We start from the raw sequence: 16966 nt of genomic DNA, 5'->3' as shown, positions 1-16966 counted from the left end.
TTCTGTGGTACTGGCAGCTTAAAAGGGTGCCTACAAAATGAAACACAGCAACAGAGTATTAATACTCAGAGGTAATAGGAGAGGATGAATATTTGCCCCAAATTACAGCGAGCTTAATGATCACGCCATTATTAGTGTGTTAATTGTCCAGCAACTTGTGGCTAGGAAGAGACACCCCGTGAGTTGCGAATCGCCACAAATTGCTGGACGATTTGCGTCACTCCACCGTTAGCCTCTCAAATACCGGAGCTCATGCTCAAACTCCCAGCGAGTTTCAAGAAATTGCTGCATTATTTAGCTGTTGTAAAGGTACAACAGAGTAACACATCAATTTCTTTGGCACCATCAGTAAAATTGATTTTGGCTAAGGCATCTTAGTCCAGACGCTCAGCCATTCATGCTGATTTGTATTTCTTACATATGGCTTTTCATGCTGGTATCCAAGCGTGAGTGTATGAACATTAAATTCGCCACACAAAGTTAGGGCTATTTAACAGCATAAGGACCCTTTTAATGAAGAGATTTATGATCGTGCAATGCCACTCAACCTGTCCGTCCCAGAAAGGGAAAAATTGAAACTGTGAGGTCTCATTCTTGCAGGTAGTAAATTGTTCCTAGAGATTTTAAAAAACTTTAATTTTTTACTTTTTCTTTCTGTCTCGTTTTTTCTCTCTCCCTTAATCCAATCTTTCTTTCCCTCTCTCTATTTCTCTTTTTTCACCCAATTTTACTCTAAATCACCCTTTTTCCTTCTCTGTCATCGCTTTGTTTTTTTCTCTATCCTTAAGTCTCATTGGTTCAGTACATAGACTGTTGGTCTTGTCATTCACCAAAGTTCAAGGTGCCTGCTGCCCTCACTGCACCATTATCAGCTCGGACTTCCAACAATCTGTGGGGGGGAAAAGCTTTTTGAGCTGAAGGGTGAGGGAAAAGATCTAACTAACAGGACATGCCACAGGATGCCCCACTCCAGCCCAGATCACTCAGTGATCTGCAAGGTATGAATCCAATAGAGAAATCCACAGGATTGAATACTAAGTAGTTTGTGACTCTCATTTTAGCCTACCCCCTCCACTCCTTTCTATATCCCTGCCCAGGCAGAGATTCAGCAGTCCTCAAACTACTTGATGGGAGTTCTTCGGGGAGCAGAAGCTTGACCCATCCTGCAGTACTCAGGTTCCGATTTGATGATAAAAGAACAACATTGCCTTTCAACAATTAAGCACCAGAAATCGGCCAGGATCGAGCATTTTATTGCTTAACTATGGACTTTGTTGAAGTCTGATTTTTCACATATCACCATCTTGGCAATTGCACTGCAAAATACTGTTGTTTAACAGACATTAGTAAAGAATGCTTGTCCCCAGAAGAAATTATCCCTAGAAAACTTTCAGAAATTTTTTGCAAATTAATTGCACACAGCTGTATCAGTGGCACGATGAAAGTGATACTGAGGAACACATTCAGATTGGGGTAACAGCAGCTATCACCTAAATCGAACTGATGCACGATTCTGGAACAGCATCTTCTCTCGCTTCAATTCCTCGATCTGTCCGTCCAATTGCATTACCAAAGGTGGGCTCTTACTGTCTGTCCAAAGCGCCATCAGTGATATACTCCTTTTCCTCTTTGGCTGTGAATTGACAATAAATAATAAGATCCATAAATAAATAATGATTTATTTTTTGAAACTAGAGATGCACAGATCTCCTGCTATGTATTTTATAGAAACAACTTGCCAAGCTTTAGTAATTCAAACGTTTTTGCCAAAGCCACAAAAACCTATTCCTTTGATCCTGCTTTTGACACACATGAAACCACTTCACTGACTGCAAGAGTTATTCCATTCAATGTGGCATACATCTGGCTTTATCCAGTTGAGGTTGGATACATCAGGACTCCAGTTGTGGCAGAATCCAGCCAACACATAATACATTCAGGATGAACTGGGTTAAATAAAAAAAATAAACTACTCCAATTCTCCTGGATTTAAACATTGCATTTCTATTAAGTTCAGAATCATGAATTTTAAAGCAACATAAACATCAAACAAATTGAAATAGATTTGTAACAATGCTTTCGTGCAAGCAGTTGCCACTCTTTGATATTTACACTTTCAGCTTTCATAACATAAGAACATAAGAATTAGGAACAGGAGTAGGCCATCTAGCCCCTTGAGCCTGCTCCGCCATTCAACAAGATCATGGCTGATCTGGCCGTGGACAGATCCACTTACCCGCCCGCTCCCCGTAACCCTTAATTCCCTTATTGGTTAAAAATCTATCTATCTGTGATTTGAATACATTCAATGAGCTAGCCTCAACTGCTTCCTTGGGCAGAGAATTCCACAGATTCACAACCCTCAGAGAAGAAATTCCTTCTCAACTCGGTTTTAAATTGGCTCCCCCGTATTTTGAGGCCATGTCCTCCAGTTCTAGTCTCCTCGACCAGTGGAAACAACCTCTCTGCCTCTATCTTGTCTATCCCTTTCATTATTTTAAATGTTTCTATAAGATCAGCCCTCATCCTTCTGAACTCCAACGAGTAAAGACCCAGTCTACTCAATCTATCATCATAAGATAACCCCCTCATCTCCGGAATCAGCCTAGTGAATCGTCTCTGTACCCCATCCAAAGCTAGTATATCCTTCCTTAAGAAAGGTGACCAAAACTGCATGCAGTACTCCAGGTGCAGCCTCACCAATACCCTATACAGCTGCAGAAGGACCTCCCTGCTTTTGTACTCCATCCCTCTCGCAATGAAGGCCAACATTCCATTCGCCTTCCTGATTACCTGCTGCACCTGCAAACTAACTTTTTGGGATTCATGCACAAGGACCTCCAGGTCCCTCTGCACCGCAGCATGTTGTAATTTCTCCCCATTCAAATAATATTCCCTTTTACTTTTTTTTTTCCCCCAAGGTGGATGACCTCACATTTTCCGACATTGTATTCCATCTGCCAAAGCTTAGCCCATTCGATTAACCTATCAAATCTCTTTGCAGCCTTTGTGTGTCCTCTACACAACCCGCTTTCCCACTAATCTTTGTGTCATCTGCAAATTTTGTTACACTGCACTCTGTCCCCTCTTCCAGGTCATCCATGTATATTGTAAACAGTTGTGGTCCCAGCACCGATCCCTGTGGCACACCACTAACCACCGATTTCCAACCCAAAAAGGACCCATTTATCCCGACTCTCTGCTTTCTGTTAGCTAGCCAATTCTCTAACCATGCTAATACACTTCCTCTGACTCCGCGTACCTTTATCTTCTGCAGTAACCTTTTGTGTGGCACCTTATCGAATGCTTTTTGGAAATCTAAATACACCACATCCATCGGTACACCTCTATCCACCATGCTCGTTATATCCTCAAAGAATTCCAGTAAATTAGTTAAACATGATTTCCCCTTCATGAATCCATGTTGCATCTGCTTGATTGCACTATTCCTATCTAGATGTCCCGCTACTTCTTCCTTAATGATAGCTTCAAGCATTTTCCCCAATACAGATGTTAAACTAACCGGCCTATAGTTACCTGCCTTTTGTCTGCCCCCTTTTTTAAATAGAGGCGTTACATTAGCTGCTTTCCAATCCGATGGTACCTCCCCAGAGTCCAGAGAATTTTGGTAGATTATAACGAATGCATCTGCTATAACTTCCGCCATCTCTTTTAATACCCAAGAATGCATTTCATCAGGACCAGGGGACTTGTCTACCTTGAGTCCCATTAGCCTGTCCAGCACTACCCCCCTAGTGATAGTGATTATCTCAAGGTCCTCCCTTCTCACATTCCAGTGACCAGCAATTTTTGGCATGGTTTTTGTGTCTTTCACTGTGAAGACCGAAGCAAAATAATTGTTTAAGGTTTCAGCCATTTCCATATTTCCCATTATTAAATCCCCCTTCTCATCTTCTAAGGGACCAACATTTACTTTAGTCACTCTTTTCCGTTTTATATATCGGTAAAAGCTTTTACTATCTGTTTTTATGTTTTGCGCAAGTTTACTTTCGTAATCTATCTTTCCTTTCTTTATTGCTTTCTTAGTCATTCTTTGCTGTCGTTTAAAATTTTCCCAATCAGCTAGTTTCCCACTAACCTTGGCCACTTTATACGCATTAGTTTTTAATTTGATACTCTCCTTTATTTCCTTGGTTATCCACGGCTGGTTATCCCTTCTCTTACCGCCCTTCTTTTTCACTGGAATATATTTTTGTTGAGCACTATGAAAGAGCTCCTTAAAAGTCCTCCACTGTTCCTCAATTATGCCAACGTTTAGTCTGTGTTTCCAGTCTACTTTAGCTAACTCTGCCCTCATCCCACTGTAGTCCCCTTTGTTTAAGCATAGTACGCTCGTTTGAGACACTACTTCCTCACCCTCAATCTGTATTACAAATTCAACCATACTGTGATCACTCATTCCGAGAGGATCTTTTACTAGGAGATCATTTATTATTCCTGTCTCATTACACAGGACCAGATCTAAGATAGCTTGCTCCCTTGTAGGTTCTGTAACACACTGTTCTAAGAAACAATCCCGTATGCATTCTATGAATTCCTCCTCAAGGCTACCTTGGTTTGACCAATCGATATGTAGGTTAAAATCCCCCATGATTACTGCCATTCCTTTTTCACATGCCTCCATTATTTCCTTGATTATTGCCCGCCATGTTCCTGTTCCACGCTGTATTTTCTAAGTTGGAAAGACAGAATGGTCTAAACTATTGGCCTCTCCATGGCGACTCACTAAACACAATAAATATATCCTCAAGTGACTTGACTGTTGTGACAAGTTGGGTTATGATCAGCTTTAAGATTGGAAACTATTCTCTTAGTACCACACATTGAAAATAGAATTTAGGGAGGTGATTTTATAGAGGTATGCAAGATAGTAAAGGGTATGGCAAAGATTAATCCAGAACACTTATATTATCTTTGTCTCCTTAGACAGTCCCGCTGAGTCGAGGACGACTTGCCTCCACACTAATATGAGTTCTAAGGTGTCTGATGAGTCCAATGTGGGATCTACTGTCTCTGTCACAGGTGGGGCAGGTAGTGGTTGAAGGGACAGGTGGGTGGGGTGCTTGGTTTGTCGTACACTCCTTCCGCTGTTTGTGCTTGTGCTCACGACGAAGAGACTCAAAGTGTTCGGCGCCTTCTTGAAAGCTTCTCCTCCACTTTGGGCCAGGGATTCCCAAGAGTCGGTGGGGATGTTACATTTTTTCAAGGAGGCTTTTTGAGGGACTTATATTATATAGTCGAAATAGGTCACAGGTTCCAACTAGTAAAAAGCAACTTTATGACTGATGTTAGCTATCCTTCATGCAAACATTGATCAACATTTGGAACGGGCTTCCACGCAAAGTGATGGAGGTGAAACCCTGGAATCATTTAAGAAATGTCTCGATCCTAATGCCTGTGTTGGACGTGAAGAAAGGTCTCAGAAATGGAAGGACAACATTGCAATGAACTGCGCTACCCGGTCCCCTGTTTCACAAAATTTGAAATCTCACCTCCTCTCTGCTCATGTAGTTAGCTGTGATATTAAATTCCTTCTTCTGATGCTTTATCCAAAACCAGAAGGACTTCAGTTTTTCTTTACTTTCCATAAAAATTTCATTCTTAACTGGCAGATTCCAAAGCGACACCAGCTCACTGTGGCTTCTGAACAAATTCTCTGCAATGTGTCCAACAGTAGATGCCTGAAATAATGTAGAACACTCTGATTAAACCTAACCTTTAAACCAGAACTACTATAACAGCTCAGTTTAATGGTCTTGTGGGTCTCATCAGTTCTGTAAAAGAAAAAGGACATCTTTGTTTCATATCCAGAAAAAAAGGAGAATTGTCTGTTAAAGTAAATTGGTTGCAGTGAAATCTGTAAATTATAGACACCTTAGGGATTGTATGTGTTATGTATGAAGAAAGAGTCTGACTGGATACTGTGAGCTCAAAGTAAAGTGTGACCTTCGTCTTTTATTGCAGATCTCCAGAGTGCCTCTCCAGCCTATGAGGCCTCCTTAAATACTTGTGATCCCAAGGGGTTATGGGATCCCTTGGGACTCCAGGGGATGAGCCCTCTGGTGGCTGTACAAAGTATATAAAAGTTTACGTATATAACAAGTATGTACAACAATCTTGAAGAACCAGCTGAGATTATGATCAGCACCTGATCAGCTGCAGCAAGGCTAAGAAGCCTCCTCCCACACACCAGCTTTCAGCTGTGGTCGCATAACAGTTTTGCAATCTAAATTCCCGCTTCATTTGAAACCGCTCTCACTTGGAACAGAGTGAAACTTCAGTAATGAATGATAGAATCATAGAATAGTACAGCACAGAAGGGGGGCATTTGGCCCCTCAAGTCTGTGCCGGCTCTTTTGAAGAGCTATCCAGCCCCACTCCTTCGCTCTTTCCCCATATCCCTGCAAATATTTCTCCCTCATGTATTTATCCAATTCCCTTTTGAAGGCTACTATTGAATCTGTATCCACCACCCTATCAGGCAGAGCATTCCAAATCCTAACCACTTGTTGTGTAAAAATGTTTTTCCTCCTGTTGCCTCTGGTTCTTTTGCCAATCACCTTCAATCTGTGCCCGCTCGCTATCAACACTTCAGCAATTGGAAACAGTTTCTCCTCATTTATTCTATCTAAACCCTTTATGATTTTAAACACCTCCATCAAATCTCCTCTTGGCCTTCTCTGCTCCAAGGTGTACTGCGATTCCCAGTTCTACTTACCAGCATTTGGGCAAACAACGGGGAAATGACAGGAATATTGAAGTTTACAAAAGGCAAGACTTAGAATAGATTGAGAACTTTTGGAAGGGAAAACACAACAGTTCACATTAAGTGTAGGAGTGAAACTAAGGTTTCTGGCTGAGCAATGAGCCTGCGGGATGACTGACTGATAGCTGGGACTCACAGGCGTGTCCATCACTTTATACAGCAGCAGAGAGAGACAGAGAAACCCGGGACAGCCATCCACCTTCAATCCCCAATCTCAAAGAAGACAAGGGAAAAACCGTGACAGGGTCAGGGGAGAAAGTGCGTATGGACACAGCGCTGAGGCAGGAAAGGACGGCCCCACTCACCGAATGCATGTGCTTTCCTTGATTCGGGCTCTCTGCTGCGGTGGGGGTGATGTCACCGGGTTGGAGGTGGGAAGTTCCGCCACCCAGTGGAGCCCAGTGGAATGGGCACTTGAATGACAATTGAAGGGGAGGTGGAACAGTATCTCAGAGTTTATTCACCCTGCCCAGGGACACACTGCAGCACCGATGTGCAAAACTGCCGATACAACAAATTGTTCTTTCCAGTTGCCAGGGAATTTGGGGGCAGAACGGAGGCGAGCTGTAAGGTCAGTGATCCTGACTCAGTGAAATTTCCAGATACAACCGCTTTGTAACAGGCTGTGCCCTGTGTTTTAAGTTGTAAAAGTGCTTGCTGCATGAAAGTTTATAATTTGCGAGTGTCTGTGGTTTCAGAGCGCCTCTTGTATATTTTACCATGCAAGTTATTTGGGTCTCTGTCCGTTTTTTAGGGGTGTCCGTTTATACCGGTTTCACCAGGTTTTCCCTTTGGCCATAATTTCTCATTTTCATTTCGATGCCAGTCAGCACAGGTGAGTGTGGATCGGATGTTTGCGGGGCGGCAGTTATGGTGCGGCGAGGCCAAAAGCAGCCGAAGAACCCCACAATGCCAGGGGGACGCGGGGGCGCTGCCGAACTTAACGGTGCACATTCTATGGACAAGGTCACTCTATGACCTGAACCTTTATTCACAGGACCAAGAAGTGATGACCCTGCGTAGGACTTCCCTTTATATACATACATGACATCACCTCTACCCCAAAGTCTTATTGGGATTATAGGTCAAGTCTTTCAGGTGGTCTACGCTCCCTCGTGGTGCGCCGCAGTTGGGGCTCTGGTTGTTGAGCCTTGGCGTGAGTGTCTGTCACCTGTGGCGATTCCAGCCTGTCCGGGCTGACCGCCAGGACTGTGCATGCTGCTGAATGTTCTTGTTGCTCGTTCACTGGCGGTGGTGTGAGCACCATCTCATGATCTTCCTCGGGTTCCTCAGTTTCGATGCTGAACCTTTTTTTTACTTGGTCCAGATGCTTACGGCATATCTGCCCATTGTTAAGTTTAACCACAATGATCCTGTTCCCCTCTTTGTCTATTACAGTACCCTCAAGCCATTTGGGCTCCACGGCGTGATTGAGGACAAATACGGGGTCATTTATTTCTATACATCTCCCCCTCGAGTTTCGGTCATGGTACTCGTTTTGGGACTGCCGTTTGCCCTCAACTATGTCGGTCAGGACTGGGTGGTGAATGAGGGACAACAGAGTTTTGAGTGTTCGTTTCATAAGTAACTCAGCGGGCGGGACCCCTATGAGCAAGTGTGGTCGGGACCTATAGGCCAGCAGGAGGCGTGATAGGTGGCATTGAAGGGAGGGTCCTTGAATCCTGAGCATGCCTTGTTTAATGATTTGGACTGCACGTTCCGCCTGGCCATTGGAGGCCGGCTTGAATGGTGCTGTCCTGACATGGTTGATGCCATTGCCCGATATGAACTCCCGGAATTCGTAGCTCGTGAAACATGGGCCATTATCGCTAACAAGGATGTCCGGCAAGCCATGGGTTGCAAAGACTCTCCACAGTGGTGGATGTCGTGCACAAATTCAAAATGATGCACTCGATCCATTTCGAGTACGCATCTACCACAATGAGAAACATTTTTCCCATGAACAGGCCCACATAGTCTACATGAATATGTGACCATGGCCTGGTGGGCCAGGGCCACGGGCTGAGCGAGGCCTGGGGGCATTACCCAGCTGCGAACACAGTGTTCCAGGTCTGAATCAATTCCCGGCCACCAAACATGTGACTGGGCAATGGCCTTCATCAGAACGATGCCAGGAAATTCACTGTGGAGTTCCCTAATGACTGCCTCCCTGCGAAAAGATCCTCCGCTCTTGGGAGCGGGTATTGGTCTTGTAGGGACACCCGATTGATAGTGGCCTTGTAGTCGCCACAGATCCTGACAGAACCATCCATCCACTTTTAGGACGGGAACGATGGGGCTTGCCCAGTCACTGAATTCAATGGGCGAGATGATGCCCTCTCTCAGCAAACGGTCCAATTCACTCTCAATCTTCTCCCACATCACATACGGCACCGCTCTGGCTTTGTGGTGCACTGTCTCTGGTGTCCGGGGTGATGCGTATCACTACTTTGGTACCTTTGAACGTCCCGACGCCAGGTTGGAATAGTGACTCAAATTGTTGTAGGACTTGTGAGCACGAACTTCGCTCCACAGATGACATTGCGTGCATATCCCCCATTTCCAGTTCATCTCGGCTAACCAGCTCCTCCCCAACAGTGCGGGACCATTGCCCGAGACAATCCAGAGTGGCAGCCGGTTCACTGATCCATTGTCTGTAACCGCCAACATTGCACTACCTAGTACTGGAATGATTTCTTTGGTATACGTCTGTAGTTATGTCTCAATGCATTCTAGTTTGGGTCTACTGGCTTTGTGTGGCCATAGCTTTTCGAATTGTTGAACGCTCACGAGTGACTGGCTGGCCCCCGTGTCCAGCTCCATGCGTACAGGGATGCTGTTTAATAAAACCTTCATCATCATTTGTGGCGTTTTGGTATATGAGCTGTGAATGTTTGCCACATGAACCCGCTGAACTTCAGCGTCCATTGATTTGCCCCAAGAGTCATCCTGCATCACAGACCCCACTTCTGGTCCATCCACCTCGTAAATTAGCCTGGTTACAGGCTTCCTGCACATTCGAGCTAAATGGCCACTGAGGTTGCAATTTCTGCAGACGAATTGTTGAAACCTGCAAGTCCTAGCAGAGTGTTTGCCCCACACCTCCAGCATGAGCTGAGATTCCCATTGTTGTGAACAAAGGAGCTATGACCCGGCATTCCTCGCTGATTATCCCTTTGACTACCCTTGAGTACCCTGTTAGTGGATGTCAATGGCCCCATCCCGGACCACATTGTCCACTGTGATGGCATAAATGTCCGTTCAGCCTGCCATTGTCTCTGTTGAAAACCTGCTCTGGGGTCTATTGCTGCCTGGGGTATGTCGAATTGCCCTTCCCTGCCTGCAGGGCTCGGAGTGGCATTTAGGATATTGACTCCCTGATCCCCCGCCACGTTGGAGGCAGAATTGCGTGCGTATATTATTTTGGTTTCCTCCTCCCCCGCCATGAAAGTCTGAGTCATCAACGCCGCCGCTTCCAAAGTCAAGTCCTTGGTTTCAATTAACTTTCGGAAAATCCACGCATGACCGATGCCCTCAATAAAGAAATCCCTTAACATCCTCCCCTGCAGGCATCTGTGAACAAACAGAGGCTGGCCAAACGCCGGAGGTCTGCAACGAAGTCCGGTATGCTCTGTCCATCACGACGTCGGTGGGTATAGAATTGGTGTCGGGCCATGTGTATGCTGCCCGCCGGTTTGAGGTGCTCACCGATTAGTTTGCTGAGCTCTTCAAAGGTTTTGTCCACCAGCCTTTCGGGTGCTAGTAGGTCCTTCATGAGCGCGCAAGTCTTAGGTCCGCAGCTGGTCAGCAGATGTGCCCTTCGCTTGTCGGCCGCTGTATCTCCCAGCCATTCTTTCGTGACAAAGCTCTGCTGGAGCCTCTCAATGAAATCGTCCCAGTCCTCACCAACACAGTATCGTTCCCCTGTGCTACCGGTGGCCATTCTCATGGGTCGTTGATTCCCGTTTCTCATCGCCAATGTAAAGTCCTTAGTCTTAATGGCACAAAACCCACATGAGGCACATTCTATGGACAAGGTCATTCAATGACCTGAACCTTTATTCACAGGACCAAGAAGTGATGACCCTGCGTGGGACCTCCCTTTATATATCTGGATGACCAGGTAAGGAGTGTTTCCCACAAGTTCACCCCCTGTGGTCAAGGTGTGCATTGCTTAAGTATATACAGTATTGCAGTGGTGTTACATAGAGGTTACATACATGACAAACGGCAGGACCTCGTTAGCATTTTTTAGCTCCCTTTCCCGCTCAGCAGCTGGGGGAACACCAGCGGCAGGAGGCCTCAGCCAAGGGCCCTTGCGGATGGTTCCCGGCAATCAGGAGGTCAGAGAGGCCCGTGATCAGGGCTGGAGGATGGAGGTCAGTGATCGTGAGATGGGAGGCTGAAGTCGTCCATGAGGGGCTGGGGAAGACAGTGCTGTTTTCTGTGCGCAAATTGGCTGCTGCGTTTCCCACATTACAACAGTGACTACAGTCCAAAAGTATTCATTGGCTGTAAAGCGCTTTGAGACGTCCGATGGTCGCGAAAGGCACTACATAAGTGCAAGTGTTTCTTTTTCTTTCCTGCTGCTCCTGGCCCACAAAGAGTGCTGAAACAACCACTTACTTTGTGGAGCCGACAGGTGTCGCCTCCTTTCACTATTGAGTTTCCCAACCCCAGGGAAATCTGCTCAGCAGTAGTGAATTTTAAATCAGGCTCCCAATAGCAGTGTGGGAGGCCGAATGAAATCTGTTCATTAAGTGTCCTGCCTCTCTAGGCCGGGACCCTCAGACGCCCCAATAAAAGAGGCGGCGAGTGTGTACATGGAGTGTTGGGGTCGCGTTCCCCATATCTGACTCTTTAACTCACTCCCACCCTTCATGGGAAGTGGGGGGAATTAATATTGAGGCCACAGGGTGTAGAAATACCTTGCAAAGTTCTAGTAAACAGCACGAATATTAGAGTGCGGTAGCTTGGGATTGCATTAGATATGAGATCACTTTGTTCAAGCAAACTGAACCTAACTTTTGGAGGGTAATTATTCATGTGCACGTTGATGGCTGCAAACATTACCCATTAGCAACACTGGTTCCCTGCTCACGCTGATAAAATAACCCCATGCCTTAAAGTGACAGCTGTGTGCCAACTGCATTAATAAGGTAAAGTTGATTCTGTTGAATTCCATTCTGTGCCGATAACTCCCAAGCTAAAATTGTTAATATTTACGACTCTGTTAAAATACAGTATACAGTAACTCTACAATTATCTTTCATATTAATATTTCAGCTTTTACAGTATACCACCAATGATTAAAAGACTAAAGTTCAACTCACTTTCTTTGGATAAGTCAGATCATTGTGTCACAAAAGGTTCTTGATGTAACAGCAAAGGTAAATAAATGGATGATTATTTCAAATTAAACTCATGTTTTACGATCTCAAACTTTAAAAATTGTGCAGATGTAATTTTTCCACGTTTCCCATTTTACATTTTCACTCTCTCATTAGGTCCTATGAAACAACCTCCATTGCTTGACTAAGAAAGTGACCATTCCCAGATTTTCTTCAGCTGGCTCCAAGTGTGCCGAAATAGACTGGGAGCCTATTGGGCCAGATTTTGCTCTCAGCCGCAAACCAACAGTGGCAACCTTTTGTTGCACTTGCGCTTGCTCATAGACTTCTGCACGCCAAGTTCCTGTCAGCCAACCAGCCAAAACGGCCAGCACCCTCTACAGGGGATCTGGGACTTGTGAAACAAGCAAACAACTGTGTATCTCCATAACCAATCAGATGGAAGAATCGTTAATGAGCAGCGCAGAGTCTGAACCAGGAAGTGTCAGTTAGAATATTTCATTCAATGTCAAATCAGGTACAGAAAGATTGAGTTAAGAGAGATAAAAGAAAGAAAGTCAAAAAAAATACTAATTTTAACAATAATTAAAATCTGAAGGAATGAGACTCCACACTTGTAAATTTAATTTTCTGTGGCAGAGAGGTTGTTTGGCAATAATTAAGATTTATCACATCGTTAAAAGAGAACTTGCACTGGAATAGACTAGCCCTAACTTTTTCTAGTGCATTTAGTGTTTATATAGCTGTACAGGAGACACCTCAAGTCGTTGGAGAAATACCACCAACGATGTTTCTGCAAGATCCTAAAATCCCAAAATCCCCTGGGAGGACAGACGCACCAACATTAGCGTCCTCAACCAGGCCACCATCCCCAGCATTGAAGCACTGACCACACTTGATCAGCTCCGTTGGGCAGGCCACATAGTTCGCATGCCAGACACGAGACTCTCAAAGCAAGCACTCTATGCGGAACTCCTTCACAGCAAGCAAGCCAAAGGTGGACAGCGGAAACGTTACAAGGAAACCCTCAAAGCCTCCCTGAAAAAGTACAACATCCCCACTGACACCTGGGAGTCCCTGCCAAAGACTGCCCTAAGTGGAGGAAGTGCATCCGGGAGGGCACTGAGCACCTCAAGTCTCATCACCGAGAGCATGCAGAAACCAAGCGCAGGCAGTGGAAAGAGCGTGCGGAAAACCAGTCCCACCCACCCCTTCCCTCAATGACTATCTGTCCCACCTGTGACAGAGAATGTGGTTCTCATATTGACTGTTCAGCCACCTAAGAACTCAATTTAAGAGTGGAAGCAAGTCTTCCTCGATTCCGAGGGACTGCCCATGATGATGATCAGATAAGTATAGCAACATCCTGACATTCAATGTATTTGAAAGGTGAGTCAGACGGTGAGATGCCATTATCGCTCAGTGTTTGGAAGAGCAGGGCATCTCACACAACTTCCTGATTTACATATTTAACGACACACGTGCGGTCATTGGAAGTTGCTATCCAATTTCCACATCAATAACTTTTAGCTCACCGTAAGTTCGACTGCAAAATCCGGCCCATTATGTGGAAAGGTATTGGGGAGGAGTGAACCCACCATAGTAGATTAGTTCAACAACCAGAACGCCCTAAAGCAGTTTTGAATTGTGAGGCTCAGATATGCTGATAAAAGTCTAAAATTGTAATAGTATGCACCTTAATGATCAAGTTCAGTGCAATTGTATAGATAGCGGGCAAAATTCGGTACCGCCCCGTTTGGGGGCGGTCCCAGCTGCAAGGCAGGACTTCCTGCACCAGGCACGACAGTCCTGCCCCGGCAGCTAAATTGGGCTTACCGCCCCCAAGAAGAAGTGGAGCACAATGTTGCGCACTCCACTTCCTCTTGGGGGCGGAACGGAGGTGCTAACCGCGGGAATATTCCAGCGCTACGCGGAGAGACGGAAGCACAAGGCCCTCCCCTTCCGTTAAAAGGGAGGACATGCTGCGGACTCTGCATTGGGGAGAATGGGCCACCCCTACACCACTGGAGAGCGGGGTGCAGGGGCAGCAGCCCGGCACAGAAGGGGAGTGCTGGACTGCAACATCGCGGCATGGAACCCGCGATTTCAAGAGGGCAAGGCCGCAACCAGTAAGTCGGGCATTTTTTTAAATGTCGGCGACAGACCTCCCCTTTAATTTTCACCCCATGAGCGGACTGAAGCCCGTCTCGTGAACCCGTGAGGCTGGCGTGGACATCGTCCGCAGCAGCCTCACGGGGCGCTATCGAATTTCTGCTCCGGGGCACTACCTATACACGCACAGAATTTTACAGGAGTCGGTAGCAGCCCTGCGACCCGGGTGAGAAGTCATTCGCACCTCCGTTAGCGCCCCCGGAGACACGAACAGGAGGAGCAGACGACACCAATTCCTCCCCAACAGAATTGATCTGTCCTTGGGTTCTGTGTGGTGGTTTTATGCTTCTAAAACAAGGTAAATAAGATGATTCAGGTGGTCAGACCAGAACATACACACCATAATATACACATGAAGTAAAACTGGCACCCTGTCCCAACTGAGCATAGCATTTAAACCGAATAAACAATAGACTATTGCTAACCTTTAAGTAAGTGGTACTGGGTGTGTAAATATGGATTCTTCCTTCCTTTTTATTTCCCTTGTTTTTATAGTAGGTGTAGATCACCAGATTCTTCACAGATATGGCTTTCGCTGCCGTTATTTCCACACTTGATTGGTAAGCACGAATGTGAGGTTGATTCAGCTTATGTGAAGTCTGGAGATAAAGCCAAGGTGTGTCCAGCTTCAATGAACCTTATTGAGAATTGGGAAACAAAGTTTTACAAATGAGTACAGTTGGTAATTATTCCTGAATACACTGCCAACTGAACAACAGACTCTCTCCTACTTAAATACATGTGATTTTTCTTAATGATGTTGTATTTGTCGATATTGTCTCTGTACCATTGCTCGAGTCAACATCTATAAAGTACAGAAGACCTCAGTCACAGAGTTACCAACAACTTGTATTTATATAGCACCTTTAACGTACTAAAATGTCCCAAGGCACTTCACAGCAGTGTTACAAGACAAAACAGCTAAATTTAACACCGAGCCACACAAGAAGAAATTAAGGCAGACCAAAAGCTTGGTTAAAGAGGTAGCTTTTAAGGAGCATCTTAAAGGAGGAAAGAGCGGTAGAGAGGCAGAAAGGTTTAGGGAGGGAGTTCCAGAGCTTAGGGCCCAGGCAGCTGAAGGCATGTCCATCGATGGTTGAGCAGTTATAATCAGGGATGCTCAAGAAGGAAGAATTAGAGGAACGTAGATATCTCAGGGGGGTTGTGAGGCTGGAGGAGATTACAGAGATAGGGAGGGGCGAGGCAATGGAGGGATTTGTAAACAAGGATGAAAATTTTGTAATCGAGGCGTTGTTTAACCGGGAGCCAATGCAGGTCATCGAGCACAGGGTGATTGGCACTTGGAGCGAGTTAGGACACGGGCTGCCGAGTTTACATAGTGTAGAATGTGGGAGGCCAGCCAGGAGTGCATTGTAGTCAAGTCTAGAGGTAACAAAGGCATGGATGAGGGTTTCAGCAGCAGATGAGCTGAGGCAGGAGCGGAAGCGGGCGATGTTACGGAGGTAGAACTAGGCGGTTTTTAGTTATACTGTGGATATGTGGCCAGAAGCTCATTTCAGGGTCAAATATGACGCCTAGGTTGCGAACAGTTTGGTTTAGTCTCAGATAGATGCTAGGGAGAAGGATGGAGTTGATGGCTAGGGAACGCAGTTTGTAGTGGGGACCAAAGACAATGGCTTCGGCCTTCCCATTATTTAATTCAAAAACATTTTTGATCATCCAGTACTGGATGTCGGACAAGCAGTCTGACAAGTTAGCATCCATGGAGGGGTTGCGAGAAGTGGTGGAGAGGTAGAGCTGGGTGTCGTCAATGTACATGTGGAAATTGACTCCGTGTTTGAAGGAATTCAAACATGGAGTTCTGAGAAAAATGATCACAGATTTGGGAGGTGACAACATGTTCAAAGACATTGAAGATGGGGCAGTAGCTAGCAAGCACAGTGGGGTCAAGGGTTGGTTTTTTGAGGAGAGGCATGATGACCCCAGATTTGAAGGAGAGGGGAACAGTACCTGAGGAGAACCGTTAACAATGTCTGACAATTTCCCACCTGTGCGCCTTTCCACCACATGAATGTTTTTTTTAAAACTACAACTCTCACTTCCAAGCTACTCCTTCTCACTTTCTGAACCTTTAGTTTCCAGCTCCTCCTCCTCCTCCTCCCGTACTGCGTACATCTCAAGTCCCCAGCTCCTCCTCCTCCTCCTCCCGTACTGTGTACACCTCTAGTCCCCAGCTCCTCCTCCTCCCGTACTGTGTACACCTCTAGTCCCCAGCTCCTCCTCCTCCTCCTGTACTGTGTACACCTCTAGTTCCCAGCTCCTCCTCCTGTACTGTGTACACCTCTAGTCCCCAGCTCCTCCTCCTCCTCCCGTACTGTGTACACCTCTAGTATCCAGCTACCTCTCCTCTCCCCACATTCCTGCTCGCCCACAAAGTAACCTATACCAAATTTTAAAGAAATACCACTTACCTGGGCCACCTGCCATAGTTGAGCCTGTAGTTAAGATGGCGTATGCATCCAAATAAGATCAGTGGGATGTGGCACTGCCATTTAAATTAGGTTCTCACTCCTCTGGGGCAAACAGACATCTCCTGCCCGATTTCAGACTAGTAAAAATGATGGGGTGTGGGAAGGTGGCACAAAATCCCATCGCCATCTTACCACACCCCCACCCCCCGCCCATACTGTGCCCC

The sequence above is a fragment of the Pristiophorus japonicus genome, chromosome 15, assembly GCF_044704955.1.
Source record: "Pristiophorus japonicus isolate sPriJap1 chromosome 15, sPriJap1.hap1, whole genome shotgun sequence".
NCBI classification, from domain to species: domain Eukaryota; kingdom Metazoa; phylum Chordata; class Chondrichthyes; family Pristiophoridae; genus Pristiophorus; species Pristiophorus japonicus.
This window is presented reverse-complemented; position numbering follows the sequence as displayed.